We start from the raw sequence: 18,105 nt of genomic DNA on the forward strand, positions 1-18,105 counted from the left end.
AACTCTGGGGCTAGATATATAAAACAATTTAGAAGAGTTGCCAACTTTTTGTTGATGAAATTATGAGTACTACTTGAGGGTAAGTGCACAAAGTTGTGGTGCCAAAAGGGGGGTATAAGTGGACACTTTTTTTTTGAAATCTGCAAATTTTGAACTTCAACAAGAATTTGAAGATAGTTATGCTCAAATTTTTTAGATATGACAAAAAAAAAAAGTCGTAGTCCTTTGAATCTAGTTTCTAAACTACTAATTTTTTTTCAAAATGGTTTATTTTTAGGTCCTCAAAAAAGGGGGCCACAAAAAGTGGTACTGTTTATTCCAAAAAAACATAACACAGTACAAAGTGTGGCCCCCCTAAAATTTTAACTTTTTTTTGAAAATTCTTTAATCGCTTTGGTCAAAAGTTACTTAACACTATGTAGTTTATCCCAAAATTTTTGGGTAATTTTATAATGTGTATTTTTTTTTAATGAATTTTTTAACTAGACACATCCCAAAAACATGAAATATCTGTGTGCTCCCCCTAGAAATAATTGAAAACTAATCTAAAATCAAAACTTTTTTTTTAAAGTGTGTAGAATGGAGTCTAGTTTCTAAAAAACTAAGTTGTTACAAAATTCGATGAACGAGCTAAAATATATAGCCCAATTAGTATGTGGTGGTTTTTGACAAAAAATGAACATACATTCAAAAGAAATTATAGATGAAAGGCTTGAAAAAGTTCAAATTAAAAATAAATTATATGGTTAGATAGCTAACACAGAGACCTATAATGCTATGTAACTTGATCTTATCAATACCCAACCATGAGAAATCTTGAAGGGGAGCACAGAAGAAAAAATAATCATTTTTTGTATGTTTGCTGGAAAATATGTCTCAGGATTGTTCATCAAATCCAAACCTTTGGGTTGGATGTCCAAGGCAAAACCAAGCCTTAAGCTTGGGTTTATTAAGGTTTAAATAGTGCATGTGCCCTATAGTGTACACACGCTATTTAAACCTCAGTTTTAAATAGCACGTGCATGTACTATAGTGTGTATGCACTATAGTGCACATGCACTATTAAGATCTAAGTTGCAAAAGAGAACTAGGTGGGGGGGGGGGGGGGGGGATAGGGGAATGGATATGTGTGTGCATGAAAGAGATAGAGAGAAAGTAGGGGATAGGAGAGGGGAGAGAGTACAGGATGGGAGAGAGAAAGTGAGAAAGAGTAGGGGTGGCAAAGAGAGTATAGGATGAGAGAGAGAGAGTAGGGGTGGCAAAGAGAGTATAGGATGAGAGAGAGAGAGAGAGTAGGGGTGGCAAAGAGAGGAAGTGTGAGAGAGAGTAGGGGTGGAAAAGAGAGAGTGCAGGATGGGGAAAGAGATTTAAAGTAGGGGATGGGAGAGAGAGGAAGTGTGAGAGAGAGTACAGGTTGGGAGAGAGAGATTAAGAGTAGGGGATGGGGGAGAGAGAGAGTAGGAAATGGGAGATGGAGTGGGAGAGGAAGAAATTGAGAGAGAGGAGGATGGGAGTGCATGTGTGTGAAAGAGAGAGAGTGTGGAATGGGAGAGGGGGAAGACAAAGTAGCTCAAGAGAGAGTAGGAGATGGAAGAGAGAGTAGGCGATGGGAGAGGGAGTGGGAGAGGGGGAGAGAGGGGGGAATAGAAATGTGTGTGTGTGTGTGTGTGTGTGTGTGTGTGTGTGTGTGTGTGTGTGTGTGTGTGTGTGTGAGAGAGAGAGAGAGAGAGAGAGAGAGAGAGAGAGTAGGGGATAGGAGAGAGTGTGAAAATTTAAGAGAGACTAGAGAGTAGCAGAGAGGGAGAGAGAGAGTGGAGAGGAAGAGAGTGAGAGTGAGAGAGAGAGTAGGTAGTGGGAGAGGGAGAGCAAGTGAGAGAAAAAGTAGGGGATGGAAGAGGAGAGAGGGGGAATGGGTGTGTGTGTGTGTGAAAGAGAGAGAGTCAAGAATGAGAGAGGGGAGAGAGAGATAGAGAGAGTAGGCAATGGTAGAGGGATGGGAGAGAGAGGGAGAGAGAGAGAGAGAGAGAGAGAGAGAGAGAGAGAGAGAGAGAGAGAGAGAGAGAGAGAGAGAGAGAGAGGAATGGGAATGTGTATTTATTTATAAGAGAGATAGAGTAAACGATGGGAGAGAGTGTGAGAGTTTGAGAGAAAGTAGTAGGGGATGGGAGAGAGAGTGAGAGTAAGGGATGAGAGAGAGAGAGAGAGAGAGAGAGAGAGAGAGAGAGAGAGAGAGAGAGTAGAGAGGAAGAAAGAGAACTTGAGAGAGATAGATAGTATGCGGTAGGAGAGGGAGTGGGAGAGGGAGAGGGAGAGGGAGAGAAATAGGGGGATGGGAGTGTGTGTGACAGATGTAGAGAGTAGGGGATGGGAGAGAAGAAGAAGAGTGGGGGGATAAGAGTGTGTGTATCTATGAAAGTGAGAGAGTAGGGGATGGGAGAGAGTGTGAAAGTGTGAAAATAGGGGGTGGCAGAGAGAGTACAATGAATGGGGAGAGAAAGTAGGTAGTGGGAGAGGAAAAGAGAGAGGGGGGATGGGAGTGTGTGTGTAAGAGAGATAGAGCAGGGGATGGGAGATAGTGTGAGAGTGTGAGAGTAAGGGGTGGTAGAGAGAGAGAGTACGATAATGGGGGAGAGAAAGTAGGTGGTGGGAGAGGGAAAGAGAGAGGGGGGATGGGGGTGTATGTGTAAGAGAGATAGAGTAGGGGATGGGAGAGAGTGAGAGTGTGAGAGAGTAGGGGATGGGAGAGGAGAGAGAGAGTAGGGGATGGGGGAGAGTGTGAGAGTGTGAGAGATTAGGGGATGCGAGACAAGAGAGAGAGCAAGGGATGGGGGAGAGAAAGTAGGCAGTGGGAGACAGAGTGGGAGAGGCAAAGAGAGCTTGTATAAGATGGGAGAGAGAGAGAGTAGAGAGGAAGAGAGAGAACTTGAGAGAGAGATAGTAGGTAGTAGTAGTGTGAGTGAGAGAGAGAGTAGGGGGTGGTAGAGAGAGTATGACGATGGGGGAGAGAAAGTAGGCAGTGGGAGAGGGAGAGAGAGGGGGAATGGGAATGTGTGTAAGAGAGACAAAGTAGGGGATGGGAGAGAAGAGAGAGAGTAGGGGATGGGTGAGAGAAATTAGGTGGTAGGAGAGGGAGAGGGAGAGAGATAGGGGGATAAGAGTGTGGTTGAGAGATCTAAAGAGCCAAGGATGGGAGAGGAGAGGGCGTAAGAGAGGTAGAGAGAGTAGGTGGTGGGAGAGGGAGAGTGAGAGAGAGTAAATGATGGGAGAGAGTAGGAAGAGAGAGAGGGAGGGGATGGGAGAGAGAGTAGGATAGGGAGTGATGTGTTTTGAGATAGTGCGTACGTGCTATAGTGCGTATGCACTATCTCAAATCACCAAAAAAGGTCAAAAACCAACCTTGGGGCCCATTTCACCCATTTTAAACTTTTGGTCTGTTATGCTCTCTTTTATTTCGATAGAAAACACAGGTTTCAACATAGCAAACACTATTTCAACACTTTTGGAAGCTAGCAAACACCAAATTCAATCATTGGATACGTGATTTGAAGAATTTTTGAATATTCCTTTAATAGAAAAGGTTAGTGCAATCCATTTTAATTATTGTTTGTCGATATATAGATATAAATTTGATTATAATTTGATATGTTATGTAATATATAGTAAATTCATTGAAAATTGTATGTTTGAATGAAATGTTATTTCGAAATGGTTAGAAATTTGACAAGTCGTTTGATATATATTGTGTATTCGCTCAAATAATTATAATTTTTATATGTAATTGAATAATTTGTAATTTACACATTTTAAGTAATTTCAGTGTTTAAATAATTTGACATGTAGAAATCATCATCATGCCAAGGAATAAACCAAAAATTCAAACAAATGTAGATAGGGAGAGAGATTTGACAATTAAAAGAGATAAAATGAAATTACTACGTGAACAAAGAAAATTGCAAAGCAATGATGAAGAATTGACTTTCAAAGAGGATCAAGAACCACTAGTACAAAGAAACAAGGAGGAAGAATTAGAAAGACAAAGAGAACGAATGAGATTTTTACGCTCAAGAAGACAATTGAATTGTGAAGCTACACCATCCTCCAATGTTGGAGTCATATCATCCGCTACATCATCTTCGAATGTTGGAGTCATATCATCTGCTACACCATCCTCCAATGTTGAAGTCATATCATCCTCTCATGTTGAAGAGACAGTGATTTATAGATCCGACGATATACACACTCCATCATGTCATGTTGAAAGCACAATATCAACACATCAAGTAGGTGATATTCGATCTTTTACATCTTATTGCCAAGGAACATCATCTTCGGTTCAAGGTATGCAATACACTCAACCTTATATTGATGTTCAAAATGTTGAGAGAATTGAAGAGATTAGAACACCTTCTAGAATTCGTTTTAGAAAACCAAAATATTTGATTGATATTGATACTAACATTTTGAAATCAATGCATGACAAGATTAGCAAGCGTACTTTTCAAAGAAAAGTTAATCATATGTGGAGATTGTTTTTTGAAGAATTAAATATTATAGGTCAATGCCAATTATTTGTTGAAATGATGAAGAATTTGAAATTTAGGCCTATCATGAAGATTCTTGGGCTAAGAACAATAGATGATTCAAATGAAAGAAATATTGTAAAGAATCTAATGAGTGCTTATGACAAAGTGGGTTCTAAATCACGCACCAAAGATAGTAATATCACAAGACGAGTACTCACATCAGCAATAGTAAGTAGCCAAATGAAGAAAGCTCGACTCATGAGAAAGACAAGCAAAACATTAGAAATTGGTAGAGGTACATTAAGGAGAACCATGCTAAGGTGTGAGAGATTAGAAGATTCAACAAAAAATGAGTTATGGACATTTAGCGCTAGACTACCACGAAAGGATAAAAAAATTAGTGAAGCCTTGAAATCATTGATCGAAGATTTTTGGAAAAATAACACACATGTTTCTCCTAATCAAAGAGATGTTGTAAGAAGGAGGATTGGTAGCCAAAATCACGAGCCACATGCAAAACATTTTTTGGACTCAACTCAGACACAATTTTTTGCAAAATTTATCGGTATGTATCCTCAAATTCGAATAAGACAAACATTTTTTGAGATGGGTAAACCTTTTTATGTGAAAATAAATCACACATGCACAACTTGTTGTTGTAGGATACATATTGAATTTTATAACCATTTTGATGTTTTTAGGCACATATGCGTAGTTTTGCATTCTCAGTTTGTTTTGCAGGATTGTGACATAAAAGAGCCACCAAGATCTTCAAGGGAATTCATATCCAACATTTTATGTGAAATAGGGGATGGCCAAAAATTTTACAAGACATCATGCTTGGATGGTACGTGCTTATTTTGTGGTTCTTTGCAACTTTTATCAACTTGTCAACATATGGATAGTACACATGCAATTGGAAATGAAATAGTAGATTATGGAAAATTCAAGATAGTGACATATGCTCTAAAAGATGGGAAACATGGTAAAAGATGTGATCTAGTTATTGAAAAGATTCCAGTGTATGAGTTCATGAAGATTTTTCGTGAAAAAATTATTTACGAGTATGCAAGGCATACCCATAGAGCTTGATGGTTGGATTTGCAATTCAAGTTGTGCAAGGATACGTTTCCATTGGATACCATTGTTCTAGTTGTAGATTTTGCAGAGAACTACACACTACAACCACAAAATGAGGTGCAAGCAAAGTATTATACATCTCAACAGGTTTCCATATTTGTTCACATAACATTCATGCCTTCACCTACAAGTACATAGGATGAGAGGAAGATTTTGAGGGAGTACCATTTTTACATCAGCGATGATCGATCACATTCTACGGAGTTTGTACATGGTTGTTTTCAACTATTTTATGGAGATTTGGCTAACAGGAGCATATCATATTGTCAACACATTATTTGGTTAGACAATTGTGCATCTTAGTTCAAGAATGCACGGATGTTCTATTGGTTAAGCAGGATGCATAGGTTGTGTAGAATTCAATATATGTGGAATTTCATAGAGGCTGGTCATAGTAAGGGAGAGCACGATGGTGCAGGCGCATGCATTAAAAGAGCCTTGGTTCGTGAAGAACTAAAGTACAAAGATGGAGCAATATTGATAGATGCAAAATCCATCGTCCAATGGTGTAACGCTACAATGGGTCCAAGTAAGGAAGGTGAGTCTACAGTTCGTAGATTTTTTGGTTGATAGATAATACTAACATTGCACCATATCAGGATTATTGCACACTAACATGATCTAGTGAGTTACACTCTTTTAGAAGCTTTGATGTAGGTTCATGGAGTATCCACACACGAAAAATGACATGCTATTATCCATCATGTGCAAAGGAAAATTGGGATGACTATGAGTCAATTGAATGGGTGGACAAATGGGATATACAGGTTTTGGACCCAATTGACACCTATCGTCCCCCACAAGCACTGAAAATGATAGAGATGGATTCATCTATTGACTTTGATTGCTTGTCAGATCTAGTGCAACCTGGTAATATATATATATATATATATATATATATATATATATATATATATATATATATATATATATATATATATTTATTTATTTATTTATATCTTTGTAATTTCAATATGTAACTTTATAACTTTTACCCAAGTATTTTCTGAATTAATGACCGCATTTTGTGCATTTGTCACTATAGGCCATATTTTTGCTATTATTGCACCTGAAGACAATGAAGAAGGGACATATTATTATTTGTGTCGTTGTGTTGAAGCCAAAAAAAAATTGGATCACTCGGTTATAGATGGTGAAGGTTTAGAATACCATGTCGATGTAGTGGTTGTAACAGGCACATGGCTTAGACGATATCCTATGAAGAATCCTAACTTGTGGTTGTTCGAGGATTAGCAAATAGAGAGGAAGATTCTTCATTATTCAACCCTTTTAGTCACATCAAATGTCCACTTGATAAAATATGGTGGAAAACCACATAATAAGATTCTTTGGAAAGTTTGCGAGTCAGACCATGAGGCAATACTTGAGACATTAAAATGTCAAGCAGATCCAGTTGGCTCATTAGATTGAATTGGGAGAGAGAGAAAAAGTGATCAATTGGATCCAAATAAAATGTTACAACCTTTTCCCCAAGACTATCACATGACTAAGGTGAACTGTATTGTTATGATGTGTAAGTGATGAGATTTAGTTTTGATTTGTTTAGAATCTAGATACATTATTTGAATTTATATTAGATTCTTTAATAGGACCCATTTTTTTAATCTTATCTTAGATTTTTTACTGTGCTAATTCTTCACTTGTAGGTCACCAAAGAAGAGGGCTAATAAATTTGACGCACAAGTGATAAAGGTTGAGATGCCAAAATCATCTGCAAAATGGTATTATCAATTCACATCCTCAATATTTATTAGTGTTCTTTGTTGGCCAATACAAAGTTGCCAACTACCAAATCTCTCTCATCTTTCGTCGTGGGATCAAAATATTTGCTCCATTAGCTCTGGGTGGCCGGGTAAACCCTATCCCCAACCTCATCTTGTCCCCTTCAGTGCTCGAATGTTCTCAGGCACACTGAACCAGAATGCCCCTAAGGGTCACTAAATGCCATAGGGCTGCAATCTTTGACGAGGCATATCTTAGAGCTCGTGCAAGATATGGATGAGATTCTAATTCCTATAGGACTGTGTTTTAGAGACCTAAAATAACCTCTCTCACTTTTTGGAGATCACATTTCATTTTCATTGTACAATGCCATCTCGGGTGATGCTGAAACTTGCAGTGTTGGCTAGTACAAAGTTGCCAACTACCAAATCTCTCTCATCTTTCATCCTAGGATCAAACTATCTACTCCATTAGCTCTAGGTGGTCGGGTTAACCCTATCCTCAACCTCATCTTATCCCCTTCAGTGCTTGAACATTCTCAGGCACGCTGAACCAGAATGTCCCTAAGGGTCACTAAATGCCACTGGGCTGTAGTCTTTGACAGGGCATATCTCCAAGCTCGTGCGAGATATGGATGAGATTCAAATTCTTACAAGACCATGTTTGCAGAGACCTACAATAACCTCTCTCACTTTTTGGAGATCACATTCCATTTTCATTCTACAATGCCATCTTGGGTGATGCTAAAACTTGCAGTGTTGGCCAGTACAAAGTTTCCAACTGCCAAATCTCTCTCATCTTTCGTCATGGGATCAAACTATCTGCTCCATTAGCTCTGGGTGGCCAGGCAAACCCTATCCCCAACCTCATCTTGTCCCCTTCAGTGCTCAAACATTCTCAGGCACGCTGAACCAAAATGTCCCTAAGGGTCACTAAATGCCACAGGGCTACAATCTTTGATGAGGCATATCTTGGAGCTCGTGCAAGATATGGATGAGATTCCAATTCCTATAGGACCATGTTGCAGAGACCTACAATAACCTCTCTTTCTTTTTGGAGATCACATTCTATTTTCATTGTACAATGCCATCTCAGGTGATGCTGAAACTTGCAGTGTGTGGTGGAAGGATCTTAATTATATTGTTGGAAAGCATATCTAGCATGTCATTTTTGGAAAGACAAATCATGGAACTTGGTAAATGTTTCATAAGTTAATGAAATGTGTTACTACCAGATTATGTAAACTTAGGATTATATGATCTCCAAGAGTTTGGTTATGTTCTTTAGCACACCTTGGACACAAGGTAGTGTGTAGCTTCTACTCCCTCTTTGTGAGTAATGTTAGTCACTTTGTATATGTAAATTGGTTTTCAATTGGGTATGTTATTTTCAACCTTAATGGTGATGAAGGATTAGCTTGAATTAGCTTGTAACTATCTAGCCACCAGATTTTCTGTGATTCCATCAAATGTGGGTTTTATTCGTATTTATTTATTTATTTTTATTTGTTGTGCTCTTGACCTTTGAGGCTTTGAATTTAAACTTGTGCACTTTGGTTTTTGAAATTTTATGTTCTTGAGGTGGCTAGTAGGTATGCTCTATGTTGCTAGTTATGTGTTGTGATGTTCTCTATCAGGTTCAATGTGGAACATTGATAGAATGTATAAGGGAGTAGATTGTGAAGAACATACCATTCTCCTCTTTGTAATACACTATTTATTATGTTTTAATTAAACTCACTTCTAAATCCTATCTTCCACTTGGACCCATTCCTCTTTTGGCAATCCCTAAGATTGCCAATTCTTATTAATTCAAGTAGAGACAAGATGAACCAGATTAATACAGTGACCTATAGATCGAAGGAGGATGGTTAAGAAATGGTCTACTAGAGATCAGCCAAGGATAAAGATAGCATAGTAAGAAAATGATTATTTATCTGGCGGATATAAGTCTTTTATATAAAAAACCATTTATATGCATAGTAAAAGAACTAAATATAGATTTGAGACATATTGATCATTTGCAGTCTGATCATCTTCACAAATATGCAACTTTTGTTTCACTTTTTCATGTGGGTTTATTGAACTTTATTTATGAGGTCATTTATAGATGGGATGTTCAAAGGTTGAATTCCTTTGGGCTGTCAATACTTCGACTATACTTTAAGTCAATGATTATCAATATGGGAAAAAATGGAACTCGTTGTATTTTGAAATACTGAGAAGATGGCCTTGCCCTTCCCGAGGAGTTTCAGAAATGGGAGACATTAGGTAAGAGAGTGAAAATATTACCATCGCTTCAACGCACATGACACAATTGGAAATGCAAATTTTGATGGTAATCATTTTGTGATAAGGGAGAGACTAGGGATGATCATTGTTACTATCTCTTTAGTAGTGGATTTTTGTTTTCTCTTGAATTTGGTGGTGGGGGATCAGTGGTAAGTCTCCTTGGATATTCCTTCTTATGATGTTAGTGACAAGTGTTGCTCTTTGAAAACACTTGTACAATATTTTTTAAATTATTAGATAAAAACAAAGAATTATAAGTATTAAACATGATTAGCCTTTAGTTTCTAGAAGATCTTTATTTCCCCATCAATGCATTTAGAAAGTTAAGTTTTAAGAAGATCATAAATAGAAAAAATTAGAGAAGCGATTTAAACATTTATATTGATTGGAAACATGTGAGTCTTGAGTTTCCTTTGCCTTTTAAAGAACGTTCCTTAGCTAGCAGACCTAATTCCACATTCCATAAGAGTGTCATTGCACTAAAGATTTAGGAAACCAACTGCTCTAAGATAAAGCTTCCCGGTCAATAATAATCTAGCCTATTGAGGTACATAATACTTCTCAATTAAACTTGTGTTAATTCAGTATTAATTTTGTAATTAACTACAATTTCAGTATCTGTGTACAGGGGGTGATTGAGAAAACTATTTGAGGTCCAATTTGAAAATATATTTGTAAGGATCTCAACCAAGGTTCACAAATTTGATGATTAATACATTCATTCAAGCCAGAACCTCACTACAAAAAAATATATATAAAAAAGGTAGTGAATAACGTCATGTCTAGACCCAAATCAACCAATGAAAGTCAAATCAGCATAATGTGGAACAACAATATATGCATTGAGTGGGTTGTCATAAAAAAACTTTAGAATAAAATTCATGTCTAGAATTAAAAGACCTTAAAGAACATTTATGCTTGTAACACAAATGACCATTCAAAACTGAATATGATTACAATATGTGAAATAGCATTACAAGAAATTGTAATGCTCTTGTGAAGATTGTGTTAATTCTTGTAAGAATCCCTAAGATGCTTGTTATACTCAAAATTTTGTTGAAATTGAATTAATTTTTATCCTGTCAGTTAATTGGCTTAGGGTGATATATGCTTCTTGGATGGAATAATGAGTTCGTGGTTAACTATGTATTAAGATTCATAGCATCTTCAAGTTATTTGCAAAGGAAATTTATAAATTAAGCTAATGTCATATGGCTTGCTTGAGAAAGATGTCCATGTTCTTATTGATGGGTACTAATGACTATCCACATTTAGTTCTTCAATATCCTATTTAACAATCTTTCCATAGACATTTCTTTGCCATACTAAGTATTTTTTAAAACATATTTGAGTAGAAGCACTACAGTAGATACTACATGATGTTTTAACAAATAAAGTAATGGGTTAAAGACTATTATTTCCAAGGTATTATGTCATAGTATTTTAATTGTAATGATCTTAGACTAATGATATTCTTGAAGGTAACTTCGACATGCAACAAGAAAGACAACCTATAGCCAAGGCTATATTGTGCCTACAACCAAAGCCATAAATGCTCATAGCCAAAGCCACTAGTGCACATAGCCAAAGCCATGGATGCTTATAGCCAAATTTACGAGTGTTCGCAGCCAAATCCATGAGTACATGAAGTCGATGATCACAATTGTTTACAACTATTCACCAGAAACAACTTCTTTGCAGTTTTTGAGAAATACTAATAAAGCAAAAAAGAACATCTACTAGTTGGTAGACATAATGGAAACTCTCTAGGAATTGAATTTAATTTCATACATGCACATATCTAATTTAATGTCATACACAAACATATCTAATTTAACGTCATACATGAACAAACATATAATATAAAATGATAACCAATAATGTCATATACATTAACAAACACATAATATATTATGATAACCAATAATGTCGTATATGAACAAACATATCATATATTAACCAATAATGTCATACATCAAATATAGAATGTCATATGTACATCAAATGTGTATCGAATATGTCTCTTTGATGCCTATATATATACATGGGGAAGGAAACAAGTCTCTCTCTCTCTCTCTCTCTCTCTCTCTCTCTCGCTATATATATATATATATATATATATATATATATATATATATATATATATATATATATATATATATATATATATATATATATATATATATGTATCAAATATCTCAACAACATCTTTTCCTTCCCACAAGGGGAAGGAAACAAATCTCTTGATGTCCTCTGCCATCGTGTGGAGGGAGACAGTGGAGATGACGGGGCCCTCCTGACACGCTCACTTGACCTCTTGTTGAGGCTCTTCTCCAGGTCCAACTAATACAAAGAAAGTAGATATGAATCAATATTTATTATACGTTGAAATCAAATATATGTACACACAAAATCAATTATTTTCTTACTGCCAACAAATAGTCACTCTGTAAGTCCACCTCAAATGCTCGTGGATGATTAGGCATGAAAAGACCCTAAAACAATTCAATAAATATAATCACTTATAAATAACATTATAAATTTTGAGATTAACTATTATAAACAACAACTAAAATGAAGAAAATTCTTTCATACCTCCGTCAATGGCTATGAGCTAGCCACAACTACGACCACTCCACTATCAATAGACTATCGTAGATGAGGAGGTTTGTTTGACATCATGAGCTACATGTCATACAATACATGTTATATCTAACATGAAACATGGAATAAATATAATCAAATTAATTAAATTAACATGAAACAATTGTACCTGTGTGAAGCTCGTATGATGTCTCTGCTCTGCATCTGTGGTAAAGGTTGAGGGTCCTGTGGAGAACTAATGCACATGCATAATTTTTTTTGTCAATCCTTAATATGATTACATAATAAATATATGTATTGATTAAAATGATTAAATTGATACATACCTTAGGACTTGTCGAAGGGACAAAAAATGGGCCTCGAGGATCGCTGCTAGCCCAACAACACTTTGACCCTGAATTTTGAACAATGTCAATAAATGTTAATTAATTAATCATTCACTATACATATGAAATGTGATCAAATTAGTAATTTACCTGTGTGTCAATGCCAAATGTCTCATTCAAGAACCGATCGGTGACAAGCCCATCATCCGCACCATCTCCGACATGAGTGCCAAATGTACATAGGGATCCACATGAAGTGCACATGTGACCACGATGCATAGAAGGCTCCCCCTCAACTAATGGGCTCATGGAATGGATGAGGGTCTGCGTCAAAGCATTAATGGTCCCTAGAGTGCTGGCCTCTATATGTTCCTTCACAACTGAAGGAATAATCACATGCTCGCACTGTGGATGGACCACAGGTGCCCTAACTATGTTAGGGTCACGACGTGCTCCTGGCCTATCAAATGATGACCCCCCACCTCTACACTGGGAGTCTAACATATCAAAATAATTGGGGATCTCCCCAAGGAAAAACTCACAATATAATTTCTTCAAAAAATACATGGGGACCTCGTGATTGTTGCAAGGAGGGGCATCAAAAACCATCCACCATCTATCCCAAAAATTATTTCTAATAGCATCGTGTATGCACCAATGGATGGGGAATCGTTTAGTACCCTCTCTAACAATATTTTTCTCATCGAGTTTTCTAAATAATGCACATATGCTACCTTTTGGTATTTCTTTTTTTTTAACATCTTCATATGACAATTTATTTGCATAAAATCTTTTTTGTTCATCCCTCTCAGCCCACCAAATATCTAACTGACCACTAACTGAGGCTATCTGAGTGTTAATGGATTTGAGGGATGATGCCAATTGAGCCCTCATTGGATTGTTTTGTCTGGATTCTTTCAACCGAGCAATGAGTCTTTCTAATTTAGTTTTGCCTCTCTTTATTTCATTTATTATATTTTCTTGTGTGCCTGGAGGAGGTCTTGCAATTAGTTCGGGTTGTGGAATTTGTTGTTCTTCTTGAGGAGGGTTTTGATTTTGAGGTGCTTGAGGGTTTTGATTTTGAGGTTCTTGAGGATTTTGTGGATTTTTCGGTTGATTATGGACATTTCCTGATAAAAAATCAATTGAAATCCAAATAAATAAACAAGTCTAAATGAAATTTGTAAAAACCCTACAAAACAATATCAAAAACCAATAAAACAATATCAAAAACATAGTAAACAATGTAAAGTTAAGTTTATATCACTTACCTCATCGTCATGGGTGTGCTCGTTGTCTTGGATTTCGTCGATAAGGAGGTATTTTGGAAAATGGTGGTGAAATTTTGATGTCAAACCCGTGTACACGCTATTGGAGAGCCAAAAAACAAGATGAAAATGATGGGCTATGGGTTTGCAGCCCATCATATACCTTTTTTGTCATCAGAATAGCACATACACGCTATAGTGCATACGTACTATATTGCATACGCGCTATTGAAAATTAGAAAAAAAAAAAAAACTTGTCATCTTTTTGGCACCACAACTCGGTGCATATGCCCTTGAGTCGATCAACATTGTTACTTTATGATTATTTAAGAAAGTAAATACCTTGAGAGTTTGTGGTGTATTGAAACTTGAATGTGTGTAACAAGAAATGATTGGTTGAGAATCAAGTGATTCCTCACCTAACTCCCTATCCTCCTCTAATATGGGCTCATCCTCTTTCCTCACTTGGACCTTTAATATAGAATAATTTCTTTTCACTATATTTATGTCCTCGACTATATTTTCTATCACAATTGAAACACAATCCTTTTTCTCTTTTCTCCTCAATTTTTTGTGGAGTCAACCTAGGAGGTTAGGGAATATAAGGTGTTTAATAACTTTTTTCTCTTGTCACATTAGCCCCTTACTTTCTAGGAATCAAGAACTTCTCCTCTACTCTACATGCCAATATAAAAGACTCATTTAATGAGCTAGGACTAAATATGTATACCTCATGTTGAATGTGATCCTTGAGACCACCCAAAAATAAATCATTCAAGTTCTCCTCTGTAATTGTATCCACTCTTAATGATAGATTTTAGAATTTTGAAATATAATCCTTAACTGATCTTGTTTGTCAAAGCTTAGCATGTTGGCTAAAGAAGTTTTCTGTCACACGATTGCTATATTGTGCTTGGAGTTCTTCTATAAAAATTGAACATGATACGATGAGACCTTTTTTCCTTCTATGAGTACAAAGCCAATGATACCAAATGAATTGATTTGGTTCTAGATATAAGGAAGCCATTGTGATCCTTTGTCCATATGGGGTTTGATGTATCTCAAAAAAATTCTCCATTTGATTTATCCACATTAGAGGATTGTTGCCATCGAATTTGTACACATCCACCTTTGTAAAAAAATTCCTAGATCCCATAGGAGTATTGAAATTTGTGTCATTATTAGTCGACTTGAAGGTTTCAGCTTGATTGCTTGACAACTCCTTCCTTGTTTCATTCATATAGGTGCTTAACATGCTTCGTATATCTGATATATCTTCTCATAGGTCACACATTGTAATGATCCCATCTTTTGGCCTTCACGTTCTCCAAAGTCTAAGTGGAGGATAAGAAGAAATTAAATTAATTTCTTATAAAGTCATTCAATTAAAATTAAAAGGTGGCTTTATATTTAATTAATTTAATTAATTATTGTATTACAAAGGAGATGCGTCTAGAGTGTGTATTAATTATTGGAAAGGTGGAAGCCTCTAGAAGCACAATTAATTATTGCAAGAGAGGAGTTTCTAGAGAGTGCATTAATTATTGGAAGGGGGAAGCTTCTAGCACTTGCAATTAATTAATGTTTTAGTTCTTTCTAGAAGGGTGAAGGAATAGGATAAATAGGGGTGAGAGTCTCATTGTTTAGCATGGGATTATTGTATCGGATGATTATGACTTGCATTTGATAAGAGCTTGGATGTGTGAATCACACTCTTTTTTGGCAATAGAGGATGTTCATTCTCTGTTGTAACATTCTAGACATCATTCCCTTAGGGTTTGGCCTTTGGAATACATCTCTTTGTACTTGATTGCAACATTTTTAGAATTAATATAATTTCAGCAGTTGATTCAGCTTTTGGGCATTATTGGGTGTCCATTACACACATATATCTCTTAACCTCTTCCTCTAACTTACTTATTTCCTCATTGGGATTACTATCCTCTATTGTTTCTCAATCTTGATAAGAAGATTTCTCTAGTGTGGTAGCATTCTTTAATTTTGCCTCTTATTGGAGGCCCTATCATGGTGGAAACCAATATATTTGAAATAAATCACAAAAATGAAATATAAATTCTTTGATTTATTTATTTATTTTTCACTATAACTTATTAGGGCCAAGATACCCTTAGGAAAAATTCAAAAAGATTGGCAAATTTGCTACCTTGAAAGCTAATTTTCCTAATTTTGTAATAAGTTGCTTATTTTTTCTTCAATTTCTCCAAGCTTTGAAATTTAGGCTCATCTACTATGTATTCAAAAACCCAATACACATTATACTCTAATTTGACAAGATGCGAGAGATATGTATGTCTTAATAAATTGTGTAGAAATAGTAATTCGGTAATAATTTTCTCAAATTTTCTCCAATTCCTCTAAATTTTGGACTATAGCTTCTTTAATATAGTCTTCAAAAACCCTTTAAAAATCTTTGAAAAATTCACTAAAATCTAAAAGTTATGATCTTCCCAAAATTGCCCCAATGCTGAGAAATTTTTTTGCCTCTATGGTGCCAAGATCATGCTTTGATACAACTTGTAATGAAATAACTTGCACAATAGAAGAAATAATATGAAATATTATATAAATACTTGATAATTGTAATGCCCCACCAAGGGATCCAAAGATTTAACTTAAAATTTCACTAAGTTTGGTAGCATTTAAAAAAAAAATATGAAAGATAAACCATTCACACCAAACACATAGTAGCCGAAACAATAACATACAATCAACTGTAAGTAAACATAACATAACATAATAGGTTACATTCTTCAAGGATCCCTTAACGTTGAATCACATCTAATTTATCTATTCATCTAACATCACATCCTTATGAAATAATAATGATACATCCAACGTACTTAAACAATATACAACTGTCCTTTTTAGAATTACATTTTAGATTGCTCAATTATCCACTGTACATGTCATAGGGTATGAAAGGCATAAAAGAATATAAATATGTGAAAAAAAGTATATTATCATTCTAAATCTAATCCATGAGGCAACAACATAAATAAAACCATACATCATACATGATACATCATCATAAGAGATAACCATAAGTAATCAACATAAATATCTAAGTGCATAGTTCCTCCCAACTATTAATAGCATCATTAGACCATCGTGGGTCCTAGCCATCCCTCAATGCGTAACATTCCAAATCATCGAAGAGATCATCAGTATTAACATAGTAGGAATGTCACACCTAAACATACTACATCATATATAGAAAGTAATCTAACATGCAAAATAAAGCATTAGATAACATCATCTAACATATACTAATCATCAATGAAAGGATACATATCCACCATCATAATCCAAGAATGCATCAGCTATGGTGTCTCAAACGGATTTCAAATGATAAGAGTAGAAAAACATTACCACTCAACTGCGTGGAACCTAAGTGGTCCACTCCCACCGTGCTGAGGAGATAATCTCAAGACCCAAATAGGTTAACAATCACAAAGTATAAATATTCTCTAAGTACAGGAATCCTAAAAGTATACTAACTCAAAGGTTTCAATCACAAAACTAACATCTAATCCCAGAGGCACACAATGACATGTAGGAAACCTACTTTGTAAGCGGGCAAGTGTCATCGCATAAATCATGTAAAAGTTACCCTAGTAGTTAGCTTAGGACTGCAGGGTCCCTACTGATCCTTATGCAGCCACTAGTATCCTCTCATACTGACAAGGCATACTATGGAATGCAAGATCGCAACCAAGCATTCTTTCTACTCCCATCGTAGTCTGTACTAGCACTCAAGGCATGGGTGAGAACAAAACATTTATCTTTTTAGGTTCATTTAGTTAGTATTAGGTGAGAATGTTTTCACTTATTAAAACAACTTACAATGAGTTACCCTGGCAGCCACTTAGGGCCCCGACCCCCATTGCAAGCCACTTCCTGACACTACAAGCAGATAACCTACCCTAAGCTCATGGAATCATAAATCTCATAATCACCCCAGTCCCATACAAGCGAGTGGAAAGAAATACCAAAAGATAATCCACAATAAGAACATCAAATATCCATAATAAAAGCATCAAATCTCCATGAGCAACTGAAAAACATCCATAGATAATCATGACCACAACAATTCTCTATTGGCAACTGAAGGTATCACTGATAATCAAAAGTATCGTTTGGTTCTCAATAACCAAAATATATCTCAAAATCATATTGATCGAAGACTCCA

This window comes from Cupressus sempervirens, chromosome 7 (genome assembly GCF_028749045.1).
Source record: "Cupressus sempervirens isolate cs-2001-9-10 chromosome 7, ASM2874904v1, whole genome shotgun sequence".
NCBI classification, from domain to species: Eukaryota; Viridiplantae; Streptophyta; class Pinopsida; order Cupressales; family Cupressaceae; genus Cupressus; species Cupressus sempervirens.